We start from the raw sequence: 19456 nt of genomic DNA on the forward strand, positions 1-19456 counted from the left end.
GGTAAACTAAGATGTATATTTTGGAAGTAATTGTAAGTTGTGTTTGACACTCACACTTACACATTCTTTATAACATGTTAAAAAGAGAAATCATGATGACGTCAATAAAAGCAATACCTTTTGGCGTACTGAAAATAACACAATGCCCCATTGGTAAATCTTTAACATTTTAAAAAGTTTTATTTAATTCAGTAAAGCTTTAATTCTGTAATTGTATAAACATAGGGCTATATGTCTAGACCATTTATATTACATTTTTACATTATACCAGGTTCCATAGTATGTTTGGAATTTTTTCACATACTCACTTTTATTGTCCCTTACTGTACACAGTGCATTAACTCCACTGTTAAGATATGAAGGTTTTTCCCAAGACATCCAACAGCACCTATATTTATAATCTCTTATCAGAATGTAAATATCTGGACAGAGAATGAACATGGAATATATCATAGTCACATAGTCATAGCTTGCTTTTTCTTCTTAAAATTTCCTCAGTTCCAGAAAATGTGGGGGAAAAACAATGTAATATTCTTTGTTTTATGGACAAAACATAACGCTAAACCTCAGATGATGGAAGCATGTTTCTGATGGTTGGTTTGAGTTTTTCCCGGTGTAAAGACTCACTTGTTTGGCCGCTGACTCACTGTTGCTCATATCAAACCCACTATTTCTCCAAACCAAAGATACAAATTCTTGGTCTGAGACTTTCTCCCTGTTTTTTTTTTTTTTTTACCCTGAACAGCAACTTTGAGGAGTACAAAGTTTAACTTCTTTATATACTTTCTTCGAAGAAACCTAGTAAAAGCTTTTGATCATTGTTCTTCCATCTATTACTCATTATAAAACAAAATATTTTATTCATATTTCTCACACACTCTGTCCATTTAAATCTTGTCATGCTTTCACTGTTTAACCATATTACTGTTTAAGACAGGTTATTGATCAAAGAAGTAGCCAACATTATCTCATCCATTGTCTATGCATGTACTTAACATACTTACATACTTCATGTATGTGGGAAAATTTCTTTATGTCTTTCTAAAAAATGTTATCTGTACAACCACAAAACACATGACCTGAATGGGTAAAACAAAGGCATGCTAATCCAGTGTCAATATTTATTTTACATAATTGTGACCATGAGGGCATGGTATATATGTTTTAGTTTCATAGTAAAGAGAATATTGCTAAAGGTTTTTAATGTGAATTTGTGAGATTTGATTGATTGCTTACTCTTGACTTACTAGTGAGGGGCCATGGCAATCTTCCTTTTTTTCCTCTTATGTGTGCATGCATTTGAATGCACGTGTCTTTGGGGGTGAGGGGAGAAAAGAAGGGTGGTAGTAGGTGGCTAAATCTTGTAAAAGGGTTTTCCTAATATGGGCTGTCTCTCCTGAGACTCCTCCTCTTCCCTATAAGTGGGCAGGTCTCTATCCTCTTATTCAGCCAGTGATGACACAGCTACGACTCACTTCCCCATTAATTGGCTGAAACCAGTTCTTACAGGAACTGTCGGTGATAAATGTGAGAGTTCTCAGAAATCATTCATTTCTTCCTTCTTCACAGCTAAGGGACACTCCAGGACAGTGTGGATGCTTCTTTTGTTATCATTTCTTAAGGACTCCTTCAATTTTTATATTGGTTATATGTATTTTTGTGGTTCTCTCATTATTTTTCTTCATTCTTTTTTAAAATCTAGTAAAATTTTCTATTTGGGGAAAGGTTTTATATTGCTTAGCTCTCCTTCTGGGAGAAGCGGAGATAGAAGAAGGTAACCTTTAGCATGGGTGAGTAAAATTGGTGACCTACTTCCCCCCTTTCTTGTCTTCTTAAGCTCTGTTACCCAGTTTGTCGCCTCTCTCCAGAAGATATACCTTGAGGTGTAGGAGCCACACCAGCAGTGAGTATCACAACTTTTTTCTCTGTTAGCTCTACTGTTCTTCCTCTATCACTGTCTGCCAATGCATTGTACATGCATAATTAATTTGATAATTGTAGCGTTGTGATTTGTTGGTGGGAGAACAGTTGGTGTGTTGGTGTGTCTAGGGTTAAAATGGAGTGGTGACTGTGGCCTGTTCAGGGTCTGGCTCCTGAGGGATGCTGAGTCATGCTCAGCAGGTGGAGCTGCTATGACTGAAGTGTACACTCCCCCACGTCACTCACAACCCCCACCTTCCATCCCCCTTCCCCTCAGCAAGCGAACCCTGTTGAACTCAATGCAGGCTGACCGAGACAGGAGGGGCCCCCAGGGGCTGAGAGGGTGGGGGAATTCTACTCCCAATTCCTGCCACTAACAATCTCTCACAACTCTGTGGAAGCTGTGGAAACAAAGACTCTACACCTTTTACCTTATTGCTCTTCTAGGTTAGTCTGCTTTTGACTACTTCCATTTTTTAAAACTGAATCCATTTTTTTCTTGCAACTTAACCCTTCTGCTTTGAAAAGCTTTGGATAGAAATGCTATTTAACTGGTAATAAGAAATACCAGTTTGTATCAGAAGCTTTAGCTCTAGAAGGAAAAAGGGATAGTGAAAATACTGAACATTAAATGAGATTTTAAATTGGTCTGTTCCTTAAGGATTATTGACATTTGTGTGTGTGTTTTCTCTCCATTGTGCAGGATGAAAACTCGCTCTCCTCGGTGTTTGAGAAGGTGGTGACCATCTTTTTTCGTGATGAGTGTGTGAGTGAGTGGCAGAAATATTCAGAGGGTAAAATTAGAAAACTTTGTGTGGGTATAGTTGTGTGCTCATAAAAAGAGTCAGAAAGAAATAGATTTACTTTCACCAGGTTGTTTCACTCACATACTACCTGAGTCAGTCTGTATTTCTCAAATTTTTTAATATTTTTTTGTCTGTCTGTATTTCTCCTTTGTACCTGTGGAAAATTATTTGGCTTCTTAGAGAGTTTAATATAGTAAATGGGGCTGAAGATGTGTAAGGTTGCTTTAGTCGCACAGCAGCGTCATGTGTTTTGGAAGAAAATGATCATCTTTATTTTACAAGCAAGTGCAGGAACTTATTGACCAATAAGGTCTTCAGATTATGACATCTAGACATATTTTAGTCTCTATAAATTAATGTATATAAGCAGTGCCTAAATTATTAGCAATTTTATTTATAATGGCTAGATATGATACTTATATATCTGATTATACATTTTATTAAGGTTACAAAAAGTAGGGTATTTTGTCTGTCATCCTTTACATTTGGGTTCTGAAAAAGGGTTGGTGTTGAACACTGAAACTGTAATAAGGATCAATGAATCATACTGTAGCTTCCTGTAGTTATTGTTTAATTTCCAGAGACCGAGAAACAGCATGTTATTCAGACCAGAGCTTCACAACCAGATGCAATAATATATACACTCACATGAACATGTATTTGTCAGAGATTGTGGATGAGTGGATGGAGGCTCACTGTTCTTGAGGAGTTCATCTTTAGGTGTATGTTGTATATCTCACTGAGGTCTTGTCTAAAATATTCTCTGATCAGAACTGTGCTTATACTGACAGCAGAATACTGACTACTGATGGGATGTCACTGCTTATTTTAATGAGACTGGCTGATAGTATGTCTGACATTTGTGACTACTTTTTACATTCTTGAGGATTTCAACTTTATGTGTATGTTTTAAATCTCACTGGGATCTTCTCTAAAATACTCCCTGATCAGAACTGTGCTTATATTTGAATATAAGCTTATATTGATGGGCTGTCGCTGCTTATGTTAATGAGACTGGCTAATAATATGTCTGACATTGTGACTACTTTTTGAGTTTTTCTTTAAGTAAGAAAAGAAAATAGTGCTATTCATTCAGAATTTTCTAAACAATGTTAAAGATTTTTGTGTTCTTTTATGCCTGGTCTTGGCATCCATAATATGGCTTACAAATAATGCAATGTCATAATTTATTTTTTGTTCCTGGATGGTGCAAAAGTTTCTTTGCTTCCATTTTTTTCCTTTTTTTTTTTTTTTAAATAATTGCTTGTAATATGTTTTCTCCCTCATCTGTGCTTTTTTGTAACACTGCCCTGGTATGTTAGCCTGGAAGCTTCAGGCATATAAAAAAATGGAACAGTGTGGGGTTTCTTTGCTGTTACCTTAGCTGAACCCTGGGCTGAACTCAATGCACTGTACTGCTGGCAGGAAGGATATGAAGAAGAGAGAGAAAGGGAGAAACAGGCAAGAGGCTAGAGCGTGTTCAGCTAGCAGACATGCTCGTCAGTGAATGGAAAACACATTTTGAACTGCTATAACAGGACATATTCTGTTACAAAATAACAGAATATGGCCTCCGACAACCACCTCCTACCATTCTTCTTTGTCTATGGTAAGCATTCTTTTCTTTCCTTTCCATTTTTTTTCTTCATGTGTGGCTCAGGCATTTCCATCCATCTCTCCCAGTGTGTCAGATAGCTTATCAGACTGGTGTTGGCTGTTTCATTGCATGGCGACAACAGTCTGTAGGCTGTCTGACATTTTGGGCTTTTTCATCCAAAAATATTATTTGTAATCTCCAAAGTTTGTTTTAGTGTTATTTGTTGTCTTGCTTTTAACAGTCTGCCATGGTTCAATTATTTGAGCTGACATTTTCCCTTTAAACTACATGGTAGTACAGTTTTAAAAATGTGTAGTGGAAATTACTGCTATATTTAATTCTCTACATTTCTGTTCATACATTTCTATACTAGAGAGAAAGAGAGAGAGAGTCTCTGGAGCTATCCTTCATCTACTTATGTTTCTTACAAATCCAGAATGCACCTTATACAATGTTATGGTTATGACACAGTACATAACATACAATGTTATGACACAGTTTTGCTGTTTGGTATGCTTTCCCCTCTCCTGTTTATTGCCTTTATGGATCAATGTTACTTTGTCTCTGGGTCTGCATTAATTTCTTCATTCTTTTTTGCTTAAATTATGGTTTAACTTGGCATACACTCTTGTCCCTCTGGTGGAACCCTTAAAGGTTTTATGCCCTTTTAGGAGGCTAAGAACCCTTAAAAAATGTCTCAAGAACCCAAGAGTGTACCTTTCTTTTTTACCTTGGATTTGTGATCCAAGGTAGAGCCCTTTTTAGCATTGTAAAACTTTGGAATGGTCTGTTTGGCTTGCAGACAATGTTTGCTTTCGTAGTTCTGAACATTCTGTTTTAACCCCCTTCTTGGTAAATTTTGCTTTTGTGTATGATTATTTGTATGATTATATAAGTGTGTGTATTAAGAAAAATAAATAAGGTTGCTTTAATGCTTAGTCTGTCTCTTTGTTTCTTGTTGTGGCCTGATAGATTACCCATTAACAAATGTGTGAGATATCTATATATCATTATATCTGTGTGTCATCTCTCTCAATATACCTCTTCACAGACACTTTTGAGAGATTACACCTTAATTAATAATTTTTTCATCTAGAAGTATTTGAAAAGACAGCTTTATGGCCAAAGACTGCAATAAGGAAGGTTTGCTTTCACCAGGTTATTTATTGAACAAATCTTATGATATTTAATTCGATAAGACTTCATTTTCATGTACTTCAGTCTGTCCATACTCATTTCTCCTTAGTGCTTTTTTGAGCCATTTGAGCACCTTTGTTTTTTAGTGCCATTTGAGTATGCAGCTGTGAAGATGACTTGGCTTCTTACAGAGTTCAGTATAGTAAATGAGGCTGAAGAGGTGTTAAGTGTATGAAATAAGTCGTTCATAAACAGAGTATGTGCCATATCCTTTGCAACCGATCTCCTGGAATAGTGTACGTAGTGTGATTTCTGAAGCAATGAAAATACTTGCCAGACAGTTTTAAGCTGTCAGTAATTTATTAATATTACCTCTTTAAAGTCATAAGGGAAATGTATTTTCTATTTATTCATTGTAATACGAGTGTGACTAAATTGTCTCCATCAGTTGGCTATTCTGATCACTTTCTAATGATCAGAATTATGTAAACAATGCATTTTTTAGTAAAAGAAAATACTACATTTACAGAAATGAAGAGGGTCATATTCTAGAAATATGATGGTCCTACAGCAAGTTAGGTTGCCCTCACTTCCCAGATGCAGCATATTTTAGAAGTCTAGGTTTCAGTGTTTGGCATGGTATTACTAAGTATTCTACTTGAAGGATACATTTCACATGTGGAAATGATGATACAAGTTCAGTTTGAGATGCTTGTTGACACATTATTTAAATAATTTTGTTAATGTTAGCTAGCAACCTATCTAGATAAGAGCTTATGTTCACAAATTATTTAAATAATTTTATGTTAATATTAGCTAGCTACCTATCTAACTAAGAGCTTAGTCAAACTAATTATTAAATTTACTAATTATTGCACAATTTGTTAATAAAGGGTATGAATGATATTTGCCAGGACAATTCTAACTAGCTTTAGCTAGATATTTGTTTGATTCATATGGAGATAAATAGTCCACATGAAAACATTTTTTTCATAGAAAAAGAAAAAAAGGTAAACTGAGAAAAATATGTAGCAGTATAACGACAGTTGTTACACTATATCTCACCACAAACAGGCATTAATACATCATAACATTTTTTTTATGCAAAAGTATTTTACATACCCTCACATATAGACACACTGCCAGGTTCTTCTAATCTCCCCACCAATATTTAAACTGGGGTTATATTTTCTAATTCAAAATTTCATAGTTTCATTTTTTTTATCATTACCAGTAAATGGCCAGGAAAATAGGAATTCAGTCTGAAAGTTTCCCTGAAACTATTATGCAAATCTCTTGTCCAAACATTTTTTTTGTATATTAATAAGGCTTTAATATTTTATAGTCCCCTCCAAAAGTATTGGAAAGGCAATGTAAATTCTTTTATTTTTGCTATACACTGAAGACATTTGGATTTGAGAACAAAGGATGAATATGAATACGACAGATCTGAATTTCAGTGGTCATTTCCTGATATTTACATCTAGAGGTGTGAAGCACAGCATGCAAACATGGCACCTTTTGTTTGAGCCCACCCAATGGTCAAGTGATCAAAAATATTGGAACATGTGATTGACAGGTGTTTCTTGTTGCCCAGGTGTGCCCTGTTAGATTGATTGTTTACACAATTAATAGCTTTGAATGTCTACTCTTGGTTTGAGCCCTGGGTTTTGCCATTGAAGACTGTATTTGTTGTTAAAAACGACATGAAGACAAGAGAGCTGTCTGTGGGAGTAAAGCAAACCATTTTCAATCTGAGAAAAGAGAGTCAGAGAAAATCATTCAGAGCCATTGCACAAGCACTGTGCATAGCCAATAGAACTATGCTCTGAAAAAGACAGAAACCATCTGAAACTTGTGCTAAGAACAAGACATCAAAAAGGCTGGGACATCAAACAGGGCAGGAGTGAAAGTATTACAATCTAACTTTTGAAGAAGACTTCAGCCAGATTGGAATTTACAAAGAAATGCAGAGATAAGCCACAAAAGTTCTGGAACAAAGTTTTATGGACTGACAAGACCAAGATTTGCCTCTACCAAAGTGACGGAAAGCTTATTGGCCAAAAGTGGTGTGACTTGGCTGAGATTGAGGCAGGATCAGCCAGAATGAAGTGTTGAAAACATGACTTTGAAGTTGATGATCAGAGATCCAGGTGGATGGAAATCTAATAACCAACTCAGAGATGTTTTTGAGTTTCTGGACTCTAAACTTGGAGGACAGAGACAGCTGTTGTCCTGGAGACATAACAGAGATGAGAGCTGTAAAGTCTTCCCATGCCCCTCCCAATAGTTAGGCTAAAATTGACTAACTATGATTAACTCAGAATTTGCTCTACAATTGTATACATACAATATAGAGAAGGAAAGGTAAACTAGGCAAGAGTAAAATGCTGTTCCAGATATGCTAACGTATGGAGCTTAGTCATATTGTGGCGGCAGAGGCATGGTCAAGTGCCAGTTTGTGAATGAAATGAAAAAGTGAAGTGACGTGTGGCGACCCATACTCTGCATTTAACCCATCCAAGTGCACCCACACACAGTAGTGAATACACACACACCCGGAGCAGTGGGCAACCTTTTTTTTTGCTGCGGCACCTGGGGAGCAGTTGGGGGTTTGGTGCCTTGCTCAAGGGTCTCACCTCAGTCGTGGTATTGAGGGAGGGAGAGAGCACTGGTCATTCACTCCCCCCACCTACAATCCCTGCTGGACCTGAGACTCTAAACCATGACCTTCAGATTACAAGGCCAACTCTCTAACCATTAGGCCATGAATGCCCCGTGCAGAGCAGAGTTGGGAGTGTGAGTGGTAAGGATGAGCTGTGGATGATTGACTAATGATGTTTTTCAGTGATCTTTTGTATTGTCCAAGCCTTCCTCCCACATCCTTATTCCCATGCAAACACAGGAGAGTGTCACACTGGTTGCCAAAACCCGGGAGTGTGAGAAAGATGCATTGCCATGGAGCCCTTGACCCTCAGCAAAATCATCTAAACCCTCATATCCAAGCAGCTCATCCCCAGACTGCTGTAGGGAACAGCAGAATGGGCCAAGTGCCACCGGCCGGTGTCTCTGGAGGAGGCTGAGTACAGTACTGAGCATATCCCAGGTATGGAGGTCTCCACCCCTCCACCCTTTGGGGAATTCCTCTGGAGATGACATCCTGAAGCATGCCTTTCACCAAGTGAAAGCAATTGATGGCCATCCTGTCAAGCCAAAGGTTGTGCTGTTCTACCCTAACTTTTCTATGATTAAAGATAGATTATATCAAGTGATGCACGACACTCAAACAAAGGAAGAGACAGCCCAACTGTTGCTCCCAAAGAGCCACAGGGAAATCCATATGGCTCATCATAATCCTATAACTGGGTATCTAGGCCAGGATAAAACACTGAACCGCCTAATGGCCTGTTTTTATTGGCCAGGCATTCTCACTGATTGTACACAGGTGGTGTGCAGCATGCCTCGATGAATCTGCCACCCCAAAAAAGCCATTCTGCCCCCTTCCATTAATCGAGGTCCCCTTCGAAAGAATTGGGATGGACATCATCTGGCCATTAGAATGGAGTGCACAAGAGCATTGCTTGGTGTTAGTTCTAGTGGATTATGCAATGCTATACCCAGAAACTGTACCTCTTTGCAACATCTCAGCATACAGTGTTGTGGAGGCAATCTTTAAAATAATCTTCAGAGTCAGAATCCCAAAAGAGATTCTGACTGATCAAGGCACAACATCTATATCATTTACACTTTGAAAACTGTACGAATTATTGGAGATTAAACCTGGACCAGCATTTACCATCCACAAACAGATGGCCTGGTCAAGAGATTTAATCAGACTTTTAAAAATATGATTCATAAGTTCGTAACGATGACGAATTGAGATAAGGGGATCAAACCCCTATTATTTGCAGTATGAGAGGTCCCACAAGCCTGCATGGGGTTCTCTGTGTTTGAAATACTATATGGGCACAAGCCTTGCTTCATAGTAGATGTCCCCAACTCAGGGCCCTTGCCACTTTGTGAGTAATTTGGAGCTCGATGTTGGTAATAATATGAGCACTTGCTCTACTGGTCAAAACTCCCATAGCCACACGCCCCTATTATAAAGCCAGGATTGACGTTCTTGTGCCTGTTGTAAATTCTTCTGCGTTACTCTCAGGTCAAGAAAGTACTGAATTACACTCTTCCTGTGCAAAGGTCCCTCCTCCCAATTTTCTCTGATGATATCTTACTATGAAGTAAGGCAAACAGATACAGGCAGGGCACTGCAGATATACCACCTCAATCTCCTAAACCATGGAGACTTGTCCCAACTCTGCCTCCCACGCATGCCTCATTCTGACGCAAACACAGGAGAGGGTCACACATACTGTATATACTAAGGAGAATAGTATATTATAAAAGAAGGTTCTTCTTACCAATTAAAAGTGTTAGTAGGAAAAGAATCTCATTAACTTCAGAATTATCATGACTTGATTGTGTCACCTTGGCTGTACTACATGTGTATTTACATAAGCACAAGTTTGCACTGTGGTTAGAGTACCAGTTTTGAATTTTTTTTTTTCAAAAGTACACTGTAAAGAATACTTCCTATAGGCCAGTTGTGAATAATAATTCCACATGAGCACATGAAATATTTATGACTTTATCAGCAGTGATGTGATTCATGTGATTCAGTTGTCCTGTGTCTAGGGTGTAAATATCATGAGGTCTCTGCCTTAAATGCTCAGAGTGTTAGCAGCAAAGGTAGAAATAGGATTAAAGAACTGACAGAAGAAACTATAATCAACACTCCCCTTCTCCCAAGGACTTGGGTAAATGATGGCATTACTTTCTTCTGATGCTGCTAAAGTCATGCACAAAAACGTAGCAACCTATGTAACTATAAGCTCTAGGAAACATTCTGACCACTGAACAATTGCAAGAAAGGTGGTTATCATTTTGCTAATGAGACGGAAGTAATGTTATTACCATGAAATTTTGGAACATACAATGAAAAAACAGGGGTGTCTCTCCTATAATTAAGTCACAAAGGGTTTGTGTCACAGACCTCTTGAACTCCCTTTTTGCCTCTATAATGCACGCCATTAACATCTCAACATGACCCCTGTTGTGGAGTGCACAAAGTTCACATTCTCTAGGACACCCGTCTTGTCAGGTTCTTTAAAGGTAAAATTTTTAAAGTCATACAGCAGACGGAACTGTTGGATCTTTTGGTCAAACCCTAAAACTTTTGCTTTAGCTAAATGTTCTGTGCCCACTTCTGAAAGATCACTGAACAATTCTGAGGGAGTTTCATATAGCTTACTGGCAAAGGATCTGCAGGTTTTGCAATTAGTAGAAAGGGTATCAACCTTACCACAAAAATGACAATTTCAAAAATGTGAAGAATGAAAAGAGAGGGGTTTCACAGATTCACATGGGGACATGCCATGTTTTACAAGAATTTCCCTTGTTAGTTTTTCTATTGGCAGACTAGTATGTGAATTCAATGTGCTTAATATAGAACTGCAAAAAGTGTCATGTTGAACCTGACTGGGTGTCTAAGAGGCAGTCAGGGTGTTAGGCTTCTGACATTTCTCTAGGTTCAGGCACACTGAAAATTAATTAGCTTACAATCAATTTGTCTGATCAAGATCATCCTCAATTTGACAAGGAGGAATGATCTCACTTGAGTCCATGTAAATGGGGTCAAAGACACCACACTAATGTCAGTCTGTCCATCTTTACCAATTTGGGCACTAGACTGCAATAATGTGTCCTCATCAGTGCTAACAGATCGTTCAGCCTTTGGAAGCATTTGAATATTCTTTAGCTCAAACAGAATAGCACAACCCAACCTTGAAACATTCTCTTGAGCTAGTTGGCAAATTTGAGTTCCCTTACACCTATGTGATGGAAAAGAACTGTGAAGTTTTTCAATACTTGACATTTTAGATGCATTGCCACTTATGACATTGTCAGAGGGTTGTCTACTTGCTAACACACAACTTGTTAATTGGAAGCAATGAACTTCAGATTGAAGTTCAGATTGATTCAGGGCACAGAGGAATGACTCACTATTATCCACTACCAGACCCCAGGAAATATGTCATCGCTCCACCACCAGACTCTGGTGAGGACGTCATCACTCTGCCTCCTGCTTCCTGCCAATATGTCCTATGTCCCGACTCCTCTGGGAGGAGTGAGCATTCTGGACAATGCCTGACTTGGAGCCCTGGGAATCTTGTGGACATTTTACCAAGGGGTGCAGGACCACCTTGTGGAGCTTTAGAAGGCACTTCTGATTAGTTTTGTATTTAAGCCTTCAAGTTCTTTGTTCTGTGCACAACACTCAGTGTACACTTACATGAACTTACCAAGCCTTCGATTCTGCAATTTGATATTCTGGTTTTGATCTCATCTTGGTATCTGGTTTTTGGATTTTTGGATACACCCTTGTGTTGTTGTTTGCTGATCTCCTGACCATTTGCCTGTTCCTAATTATGTCTTTTGCTTCACATTTTGGATCGGTTTACCAGTTTCATTTGCATCTCCATTTGCATCCATCTCTGACTCTTGACAACATGTATCACAACAGTAAGAATCATTAAAATAATTGTGCTATGAAAAAGGTGCCCTTATCATGGTTAATAAAGTCTTGCATTTATCCAGCCTAAGGAGCTATATGAGCTCCTCAGCTTTCTTAATCAAAGCCTTATTCATTACCACTGGACAGATGAACCAAGGGCTTCACCTGTCTGTGCTGGGGCAGTCAATGATTTATGGGACTGACACACCTGGGTTTACTCACTACTAGGTGCCACCACTACCTGTCAGGGAAGAATTCAGATGTTGTGTAGAGTGAAGGCTAGTCTGTCTGGTCCAATCCCACAGAAGAGCTACTGTAGCACAAATTGCTGAAAACATTAATGCTGGCTATGGTAGAAAGGTGTTAGAACACACAGTGCATCACAGTTTGCTGCATATATGGGGCTGAGTAAACTGCAGACCAGTCACAGTGCCCATGCTGACCCCTGTCCATTGCAGAAGGCATCTAAAATGACACGTGAGCATCAGAACTGGACCATGGAGCAATGAAAGAAGGTGGCCTGGTCTGATGAATCAAGTTTTCTTTTACATCATATGGATGGCTGCATGTATGTGTGTCGCTTACCTGAGGAAGAGATGGTACCAGGATGTACTATGGGAAGAAGACGAGCAGGTGGAGGCAGTGTGATGCTCTGGGCCATGTTCAGGGGAAATCTTGGCTCCTGGCATTCATGTAGCTGTTACTTTGACACGTACCACCTATCTAAACATTGGTGTAGACCAAGTATTGCCCTTCATGGCAACGGTATTCCCTAATGACAGTGGCCTCTTTCAGCAGGATAGTGCGCACTGCCACACTGCAAAATTTGTTCAGGAATGGTTTGAGTTCAAGGTTGAGTTCATCTCAGTCTGATCAAGCATCTGTGGGATGTGCTAGACAAACAAGTCAGATCCATGGAGGCCCCAACTTGCAACTTACAAGACAGAAAGGATCTGTCAGATACCACAGCACACCTCCAGAGGTATTGTGGAGTCCATGCCTCAATGGGTCAGAGCTGTTTTGGCCGCACAAGGGGGACCTACACAATACACTTGTTGGTTCTGATCACTTAATGAAATGAAAGAACAATAACATCACGTGTAAGACTGTATATGTGATAGTTTCAACACATTATGAAATCAATAATTTTGTGCTATCGTTTTCATCTGTTGTATTTTTCACGTTCTCTTCTACCATATTTTCATTTTTCTTTCTCTTGAAGTGCGCTTTTGTATTTTGTCAAGACAGCGAGCGGAGGCCATTCACACCGGATCCACACCGTCTAAAATAATATCAACAAATCTTCGACTAAGGTGCGTTAAACAACATGTCTAACATTCAGCTTGTTCAGTGTGTTGAGTGCAGGATGTTTAGTCACTCTTCCTCTGTTGTTAATGTAAATGCATGTTAGTTAGCTCTCTGACGGAGAAGATTGCAGCATTAGAGGTGCGCATCCAGACTCTAGAGAGGGTTAGTGAGAGTGAGAGCAGCATAGTTTCTGTAGGCAAAAGTCTGGACGCCTTAGGCAAAGTTAGTAATCCCCCAACTCTGGAATTAGAGCCCTCACAGCGGGGCGAATGGGTGACGACTTGGAGGCATAATCGCAAAGCCAAAGCTAACGCTACGGCTCGCCCACAGGAGCACCACTCCTCTCCGCTTCACGTGTCCAATAGGTTTGCTCTCCTCAGTGAAGTATCCACTGAGAAACCTGAAAGAGCTCTGGTTATAGGTGACTCTATCTTGCGGCATGTGAAATTAGCTAGGTAGGTGTATTAGTTAGGTGTATACCGGGAGCCAGGGCGCCGGACATAGCAGGTAATCTTAGGGTCTTAGGCAAGCATAGGTTCTCAAAGATAGTTATTCATGTAGGAGCTAATGATATACACCTTCGTCAGTCTGAGATTACTAAGAGTAACTTGGTAGAGGTGTGTAAATTAGCGAAGGCAATGTCCGATGCAGTAGTATGCTCTGGCCCCATCCCAATGTGGCGTGGTGATGTAGCTTACAGCAGGTTATGGTCACTGAACTGCTGGATGTCCAGGTGGTGCTCCGAAAACAATGTGGGCTTTATAGATAATTGGACTAACTTTGAGGGCAAGGCTGGCCTGTTAGGGCGGGACGGTGTCCATCCCACTCGGGAAGGTGCTGCCCTCATTCCTTGCAGCATAGCACATAGTCTCAGAACAGGCCTAGTTAATCGGTGACAATCCAGGGCCAAGGCCAGGGAGCAGACAAGCAGGCTAAACCGACCGTCTGCTAGCTGTACTGAGTCGTCACTTAGGTTCCAACGTATTGAGACTGTGTCTGTTCCCCGAGCTAAACAAAATTATAGACATACTCAGACAGTTTGTTTTAGTAACCTAATTAACATAAAATTAAACCAAAAGCTAGGACTGTTGAATATTAGATCTCTTACGTCTAAAGCACTTATTGTTAATGAAACCATTACTGATCAGGAGTTTGATGTACTGTGTTTAACAGAAACGTGGATTAAACCAAATGAGTTTGTAGCATTAAATGAAGCTAGTCCTCCCGGGTACAGTTACATACATCAGCCCCGTCTAACTGGCAGAAAAGGAGGCGTCGCAGTAATTTATAATGATAATCTAGGCGTCACACAAAAACCTAGTCATAAATTCAACGCATTTGAAGTTCTTTATTCTAACATAACATACGTAGCCACTAAAAATAAGTCTACTCAGGTGATTCCAGTAATTATTATTTACAGACCCCTAGGGCCATATTCCGAATTCCTATGCGAATTTGCGGATTTCATCTCTAACCTGGTTGTTTCAGACAAGGCATTAATTGTTGGAGACTTTAATATTCATTTTGATAATCCAGATGACCCTCTGAGAACAGCAGTTGTGTCTGAGAACCCCTATATTCTGTAGGGGTTAATCAGAATATAATAGGACCCACCCATAGTGGTGGTCACACTCTTGATTTAATACTAACAATCGGATTAAATATAGAAAATATAGTCTCATGTCCACAGTCTGAAGCTATCTCAGATCATTACCTCATCTCATTTAAAATGTGTATTAATCATAGTATATGCACCTTGCCACGTCACCGTGTCAAACGTACGTTCACATCAACAACTACACAGAGTTTTATCAGTAATCTCCCAGATTTATCAGCCATGATTGGATCACCGTCTGATCCCAAAGAACTTGACCAGGCAACTGAATGTTTAGAATCAACGTTCTGCAACTCGCTAGATAAGGTAGCCCCACTTAAAAGAAAAATAATTAGGGAGAAAAAGCTAGCACCCTGGTATAGCAATCACACACGAACTTTAAAACAGACCACTCGAAAACTAGAACGTAAATGGCGTCAAACTAAATTGGTAGTATTTCAAATAGCATGGAAGGACTTTGAGCTATAAGAAAGCTCTTAGTGCTGCTAGATCAATGTATCTCTCCACCCTAATTGAAGATAACAGAAATAATCCTAGATGCTTATTTAATACTGTAGCAAAATTAACTAGGAATAAGACCACAATAGAAACACGCACACAATCATTATATAGTAGCGATGACTTCATAAATTTTTTCAATGGTAAAATTAAAAATATCAGGCTAGAAATTCAGACTATTTAAAACTGGACAGTTCTATAACTAACTCTGTAGATGATAATATAATAATATTAGATAAACAACTACAACGCTTTACTCCCCTTGAAGAGACTGAACTAATTTCACTAATTTCATCCTCAAAATCATCAACCTGTATGCTAGATACTTTACGTACTTGTTTCCTCAAATAGATAATTCCTGAAACAATCAAACCTCTTTTAAAGATAATTAATTCTTCCCTTAGCATTGGCTATGTACTTAAATCTTTTAAATTAGCAGTTATCAAGCCCTTGATTAAAAAACCTGACCTTGACCCCTGTCAGCTGTCTAACTATAGACCAATATCAAACCAATATCCCCTTTATCTCCAAGGTCCTAGAAAAGGTTGTATCACAGCAGCTATGCTCATACTTACATAGGAATAACATTCATGAAATGTATCAGTCAGGATTTAGGCCTCATCATAGCACAGAGACAGCACTGGTAAAAGTTGTAAATGACTTACTACTGGCCTCTGATCAGGGTTGTGTCTCCTTGCTGGTGCTGCTTGACCTTAGTGCAGCTTTTGATACCATTGATCACGCTATTCTCCTCGATAGACTAGAAAATGTAGTAGGCATTAAGGGAACAGCCCTTTCCTGGCTCAGGTCTTATTTGACTGATCGTTATCAGTTTGTAAACGTAAATGGTGACTTCTCTTCTCATACTCAGGTAAGGTTTGGTGTTCCGCAAGGCTCTGTTTTAGGCCCACTGTTCTTTTCTCTATATATGCTACCTCTGGGCAAAATTATCCGTAAACATGGTATTAGCTTCCACTGTTAAGCTGATGACACACAGTTGTATGTTTCAGCAAAGCCAGATGACAGACACCAGCTTAATAAAGTTGAGGAATGTGTAAAAGACATTAGAAACTGGATGCTTATTAACTTTCTCTTACTTAATTCTAACAAGACAGAAATACTTGTACTAGGACCACATGCAGTTAGAAGTAAGCTTTCTGATTACATAATAACTCTGGATGACCTTTCTGTTTCATGATGTGTAGCAGTAAAAGACCTTGGTGTGATTATCAACTCTAGTCTTTCTTTTGAAGCTCATGTAGATAATATAACTAGGATTGCTTTCTTTCATCTCAGAAATATTGGTAAAATAAGAAATATATTGTCACTACACGATGCAGAAAAATTAGTTATGCTTTTGTTACCTCTAGGTTGGATTATTGTAACGCCTTATTGTCTGGATGTTCCAGTAGATGCATAAACAAGCTCCAGTTAGTCCAGAATGCAGCAGCGAGAGTCCTTACTAGAACCAGAAGATATGACCACATCACCCCTATCTTATCTACACTGCATTGGCTCCCTATCAAATTTCGTATTGATTATAAAATACTACTATTGACCTATAAAGCACTAAATGGTCTCGCGCCACAGCACCTGAGCGAAATTTTGGTCTTTTATGATCCGCCACACCTACTCAGATCAAAAGGTGCAGGCTATTTGTTGGTACCTCGAATAATGCGGGCTACAGCTGGGGGTAGAGCTTTCTCTTACAAAGCCCCACAGTTATGGAACAGCCTTCCACTTAGTGTTCGGGGCTCAGACACAGTCTCAGTGTTTAAGTCTAGGCTGAAAACATATTTGTTTAGTCAAGCCTTTTGTGAATAGTTTTCTTAGGTACAGGGGCAGGTCTGGAGGGTTTCACAGGCATAGAGTGTTGTGGTGAACTGGGATGTTTGGATGCTGTCGCCCCCCCACTCTCACACGTTCACTCAGGTTTGTCGACGGTGGAGTGGCTGGCTGCCTTATGTCTCAGGGTGCCCTCATGTCTGTGTTAGCTTCTGGCTCCCCCTTTTAGTTATTCTGTCATAGCTAGTCTTGCCGGAGTCCCTGCTTGCACTCTGCATGCAAAGTACATCGTGCTTAACCATTAGAGGACAAAAGCTCACCTAACAATCTCTTCCTTTCTCTCCATCTCTCTCTCTCCCTCACTCTCTGTCAAGCTACACATGCTACTTCTGAGATGCCAGAGATGCCAGTGTTCCTGACCCCTTCTGCTCCTCCTCGCTGCCTGACCCATCCTGATGCCCTTCTTCTGGTTGGAGTTCTCATCGGTTGAGTTCGCTCGCTGCTGCTGGGGGTGGCCCCATATGGACGGCCTGAAGAACTGTTTGGATTGCTGGGGATGGCGCCACCTGGGGGCTGTGGAGATGGCATGGGGATCACATATGGGGAGCTGTACTGTAATGGCTTGGGACTGCGATTGCTGTAGTGGCTTTGGGGCTGCAGTTGCCATGAGCAGCTTCGTACTCAGGACTCCATCAGTGGACAGTGGATAGATTTTAACCAGCCGGACTTCTTGCAAAAACTGTGATGAATTTATTGGTTGCACAATTGCACTATTTGTCCATATAGTACACAATAATAGAAGGGATTTATTTATAATCGCACTATCCGTTGCACCCAGATGAGGATGGGTTCCCTTTTGAGCCTGGTTCCTCTCAAGGTTTCTTCCTCATATCATCTCGGGGAGTTTTTCCTTGCCACCGTCGGCACTGGCTTGATCATTAGGGATAAATTCACAGTGATAAATTCAAATATTTACAATATATTTTTGTGAATCCATTTATTTCTGTAAAGCTGCTTTGTGACAATGTCCTTGAATTATGGTCCATTTGTTTGTGAAGGTTATGCTGTTAGGTGTTTTAATATTGCAGTAACAGTTTCACAGGATTGTTTATATATAGTAGTTTTCACAGTGTTATTGTTGCTTTGGATAAGATTGTCTGTTAAATGAATAAATGTAAATGTTATTGTTTCACAATTTCACCTAGATCATTTGTTTCAGAACCTTGTGTGTTTTCTTCTCTAGTTGGGTTTGTTTAGGGAGATATGAACACAACAATCACACTCAGATCTGCACCAAAACAACCAGTTAACTGTGTCTTATTTCAAGTGAACTCTGGAGCAGTTCACTTCTGGAGAGAAAGCAACCCAAGCCAGATAATCTGGAGCAAAGTTATCCATCCCTCTGGATAGACAAAAGCTATGATTTATAAGCATTCTGACCAGTGAGGGAATAGTGTGCTCACATGTGACTTTAAATGTTGCCTTTTGAAAGCGAACTGGACCAAGGAGAAAATGCAGTATTGTCACAGTTTTAATCCCTGTTTCATAAAAAAATAAAAAAACTACAGGTCTGAAAACCTAAAGGTGAAGTGTATAGTAAAAATTCTAATGTATCACTAGTAGTAAGAAATGGATTTTCAAAAAATTACTTTTCCAACAGGGTTTCAGAACACAACTGAGATCTGCCAGTTGTTGAACAAACAGTGAGTCCACACCAAATGCACGTCATTGGTTGACCCACTTATTCTGTGTCGATCTGGTTGTTATATTCAAATAAACAGAGTTATATTTTGAGAGGAAGTCAGCCTATGAGTGGTTTTCTTGTTGACTCTGCATATTAAACTGGGACAGGAGAAAATATTTTAACGTTGAAAACAATTACACACTTCACCTTTAACTGAACTGTCATTAGGTGGATAATAAATCAGATTTGCAATGCACATATGAAACCCATTGAAAAGATTGTAAATTAATTTTTGTATTAATATTTTATTTTATTTTTTTGTTAGCTTGAAGGAGATGACAATCACTTTGTGAGATGAGTCGATGAGTACATCCATTCCAAAAATGTTATCCATCAAGATCTAAAGCCAGGCAATATTTTGGTTAGATAGTTCTTTACCAGTGAAAACAAAAAATAAGTAAAGCAGTAACAGCTTGTAATGAGGATATTGCATTTAAGTACATGTAGAAAATATATCATTTTAAAGTTTTCTTGT

General features: G+C 39.2%; 1 long non-coding RNA gene across 5 annotated transcripts; it reads left to right on the forward strand.

Annotated features, from left to right (window-relative positions):
- Positions 1-1372: 1372 nt before the first annotated feature.
- LOC113523758 (uncharacterized) lies at positions 1373-18426 on the forward strand. 5 transcript variants are annotated; one of them, XR_008304539.1, is made up of 4 exons: positions 1373-2367; positions 2624-4335; positions 13254-13344; positions 17612-18426. It is a non-coding gene; the product is annotated as an uncharacterized LOC113523758 (long non-coding RNA). The 5 variants fall into 5 exon arrangements; XR_004579779.2 differs by lacking the exons at positions 13254-13344; positions 17612-18426 and having other exon boundaries at positions 1379-1903; positions 2050-2367; positions 2624-5255; XR_008304537.1 differs by having other exon boundaries at positions 1390-2367; positions 13254-18426.
- The last annotated feature ends 1030 nt before the right edge of the window (positions 18427-19456 follow it).

The sequence above is a fragment of the Pangasianodon hypophthalmus genome, chromosome 17 (genome assembly GCF_027358585.1).
Source record: "Pangasianodon hypophthalmus isolate fPanHyp1 chromosome 17, fPanHyp1.pri, whole genome shotgun sequence".
Lineage (NCBI taxonomy): Eukaryota > Metazoa > Chordata > Actinopteri > Siluriformes > Pangasiidae > Pangasianodon > Pangasianodon hypophthalmus.